This window comes from Aplysia californica, unplaced genomic scaffold (assembly GCF_000002075.1).
Source record: "Aplysia californica isolate F4 #8 unplaced genomic scaffold, AplCal3.0 scaffold00475, whole genome shotgun sequence".
In the NCBI taxonomy this organism is placed as follows: Eukaryota; Metazoa; Mollusca; class Gastropoda; order Aplysiida; family Aplysiidae; genus Aplysia; species Aplysia californica.
In genome coordinates, this window is record NW_004797745.1 from 482,284 (window position 1) to 486,661 (window position 4,378).

The window sequence follows — 4,378 nt, forward strand, 5'->3', positions numbered from 1 at the left end:
ATAAAAAAGAAGAAGGGGAGATAAGGACGATAGATGTTTGATAGGAAAGAAGGAGCACACCAGACCAGAGCACCCGCCAACCACCCACCAATACTACACATTTAGGATATAAATACAACTGCACATGTAATATCCTCAGCCCCACGCTCGGCTATTCTCTACCTCCGTTTAGTGCAAATGGATAGATAGACTAGCCGGTTGATATCTTGGTACATTTTTGTAACAATTGTTTTGTTTTTTATATACGAAAGTGTTTGCGGGCATTCGTCAAAATCATAACATACCGAGCTATGTATGGTTCGGGTGACAAAGAGTCACATCAGTTTCTGAAGCTAGGTTACCCAAACAGTTTTTAACGCCTGTCCATTCCGCCCCATCCAATGTGGACATTAATTCTGAGATTAATGTACTTTCGGAACGAGGGCTCCATTTCCTGTACAGTTTGTATACCGGTACCACTCTGCCACTGAAACCTCTTTCACGTCTCGCCAGGTTACAATAAATAGTATCTTCTGGTGAATAAAACAAAATTGTCTAAAGGTCCAGAAGGTTCCATGGTGACGTCAGTGGGAGAACGGGGAACTTTGGTCCTTTTTTTATATTCTCTGAGCCCCCCCAAAAAACCGTTTTGGCCTATACATGTATTGATTCAGCCGCCCAGGATTCCGACTGCTTGCGAGTTATTTAGACCAGAGTATGAATTCTTTATCACAGACGTTGCGGTATGCTAGATTCATATTATATTATCATGGGTCTTGTTTCAGCAAAGCTTTCATAGTTATAAAACTGCAAATGTTTGTAGGACGAGGGACCTCCAACGTGGACTACAAATGTATATACTTCCGAGAAGTCAATTCTCTTTTTCTTTTGTTGTTGTTGTTTTTGTTTTGGGTTTTTTTTTGGTTGTTGTTTTTGTTGTTTTTGTTCTGCTTTTGTATACATCCTCTTTATAGGTCTATCATTGACAATCTTAGTAGAGCTGATCTTGTTTCATATTTTATCGACAGAATTATGTGTCGAACACGGACAGGCGTACATAATATATTATAATATATTTGATGAAATTGCATGTGTAACATTATCATTAGAAAATGCGTTTCGGAATTCATTATGTCAGTGGGGAATAAATTTGTGACATGATATACTGCGGAACGCTTTGGTACAATGCTCATTCCACTTTAGTAAAGCTGTAATTCTTCTTCTTCTTCTTCTTCTTCTTCTTCTTCTTCTTCTTCTTCTTCTTCTTCTTCTTCTTCTTCTTCTTCTTCTTCTTCTTCTTCTTCTTCACCCGACCCTAGTGCTTTGGGTGGGGGGGGGGGGGGGGGGTACCTCATTTACTCTCTTTTAAAGGGCTGTTGTCCCAGTTCGTCCCTTTGGAATAAAAGCCTATGAAGTGACAGCTTAAAGTACATCGCGGTTTGGAACAACTGCGCCCAGCAAAGGTTAAAAAACGAAGAGTCTTAACCACGACCTCCCACACCCCCCCCCCAATCCCCTTCCAATTCCTTTTGCTCCATGTTTCTTAAGGCGTTGTAAAGACCTATAAAGCTATAAAGCAAAATCGCACGGTACACTTTTGCTCCATAAAATTACGCCTTGAGCAGCTATTTGTACTCTTCATGTGATAATTTCACGCTGCCATAACCAACATAATATTATTATTAAGGCGCCTTGAGAGGGGCCACCTTAAAATTAAAAGGGTATAACAGGGGAAAGGGGAGGGAGGAGCGGGGTTCCATCGCGGATTTGATTCGTCCGTTGGACCCATACGTCTGTTGAAAAGAGGATCACTTTGTGTTATTAATGCAGGAAATTTTGCAACTATTCAAAAAGCCCAGGCCACCCAAACATGTCTCCAAAGACGTATTGGCAGACCTGTTGTTTTTTGTGTTTGTTTTTTGTTGTTGTTGTTTTTGTTGGGGGGGGGGGGGCTGAAAATCAATAATAACTTCCCACCAAAGACGTTAGGTACACATTGTAGCAGCAATGGGCGGGCCTTTATGAAGTTGCCCTGGAATAAGCCATTCACTCGGTTCCTACATTTTGTACTCTTGTGCGTCGGTGCTTTTTGTGCTGGTGTCTCTGTTGATTGTGTGTGGGCGCGCTCGAGTGTGGGTATGCTTGTATGAGTGTGTGTGTGTTTGTGTGTGTGTGTGTCTGTGTGTGTGTGTTTGCGCGTGCGTGCGAGCGTGAGTGCGTACGAGCCTGTGTGTGAGTGTGTTTTGCGTGCGTATGTGTGAGTGAGAAAATGTCTGTGTCTGTGTATAAAAAGTGTGTGTGTATGTGTGCGTGTATGTGTCTATGTGTATAAAGTGTGGGTGCGTGTGTACGTGTGTGTGTGTGTGTGGGGGTGGGTGTGTGTGTGTGTGTGTGTGTGTGTGTGTGTCACGGCATTTTATGATATACACGTACCGTCTAGCACACATGTAGCGAACAGATTTGTAAGTCCCAGTTCTTTTCTTTCATGTAGGCTTCTAGTCTTTGTATTTTTAATGAATACATAGCAAAATTCGTACACTGCGAAAAGATTTCTGCGATCCACCAAATTCGCTATGTGCGTGCTAGATTGAAGTTCCAAGCGCTTGCCTGTGTGTTTTTTTCGGTTCATTTACTTTTAGTTCTTTTGTTCATTATTACTATTTGTAGAAAAAAAAGAATATAGCCCTTTAATCCACCAATCCCCACTCCAGTCTTTTTTCCTCGTGTTTCTGAAATAAAAGAATGTACATGTATGTTGTAAAAGTTACCGTAAATTCCTTCAGTAATGTGACGTCAGAGCTAGGTGACAAGAGCCAATAAAGGCGGCATAAACTGAAGAAACACGACGAGCCAATCTTCCAGTCGATAAGAATCTTATGGGGCTAACACTCTTAAGCCAGAGACAATAGAATTCTCGGGGGCGGGGGGGGGTAAGTTTGTGTATTTTCTTCTTCTTCTTCTTCTTCTTCTTCTTCTTCTTCTTCTTCTTCTTCTTCTTCTTCTTCTTCTTCTTCTTCTTCTTCTTCTTCTTCTTCTTCTTCTTTTTCTTCTTCTTCTTCTTTCTTCTTCTTCAACAGGGAGCATTAATTCTGAGGCGCGGTTGATTTAGAAATCGTCTAACACACGGGTATTAAAGATTTGCATTAGAACCATCAACAAAACAATTAATAAAAGTTACCCCAAAAAAATTTTACCCACAAAAACAAAAGTGGGCGACGACTTGCAGTTCTTTAAAAAAAAAGGGGGGGGGGGCGGGATGTTACAGTGCCCCGCCTTCGAAATGTCCAATAATGTGTTGAGATGATATCTCCAAGTCTTAGAGATCAGACACACACAACATGTGTCCAACCCAACATAGAAGTAAAAAAACGCCTTCAAAGAGGCCATCAGCTGCTCGAAATTGTAAAAACGAGAAAAATAAAATTGTTTAGCCTTATCACATGAGGCAATAGACAATCAAAAGTATAAGGACTGGGGGACTGGGGTACGGGAAGCGGGGAAGACAAACGAAAAAGAAACAGGACAACATTTATTCTGAGTGATCAGTCCTCAGCTTGGCTAGAACTACCATTGCAGCAGAGGAACGTGAGTAGTGCAAGCCAAGCCTGCATTGACCGTGAGCGAACAGAGGCGTGTTGTGACGGCATCGTCAGCAGTGCTCTGACAGCATCTCTAGCAGACGTTGAGGTACGAGGGCATTATACAACAACAACAATTTTAACAACAATAACAACAGCAAAAACAACAACAACAGCAACAACAATAACAACAGCAACAACCAAAAACGAAGATCACGCTTCTCATATTGCAACCTACGACAGTGCACTTTTTCAACCCAGTATAGCACTGAAAGAAATAAGCCTTTATAACGCGAGTAAAATGGGCACACGGAAAACATGAGGGTTCAGTTCGGTAGCCGAATAAACAACGAACAGCTGTAGGACAAAGTTCTCCTACGACCTGTTTGTTTTACGATGCTCGCGTAAATAGACCGTCAACAGAGCCAGAGACAGAGTGGGGTCTGACGGTAGCTTTGTGCTCACGTGTAACTTCTGATACTTCCGTGCATGTTATGTGCGCGTGCATCGTGCCGTCGTCGTGGCGATTTTTACCCGTTTGGTTCGATCCGGGTGTGAGGTGTCGTGCATATTTAGATGGGGGATAAAAAGATGAAAATATTCGTTTGTTTATTTGTAAGTGTGGATGAGCTGGTGTTGCAAAGTCAAAAGAAAAAAGAGAGCCGAGGGCAGGGAAGAAGGGGGGGGGGATGAGAGTAGGAGAGAGGTAGACAGACAAAGACACAGACACACTCACACACACAGACACACATACATAGACACACAGATACACTGACAGACACACAGACGTACAGACGTACAGACACACAGACAGACACATT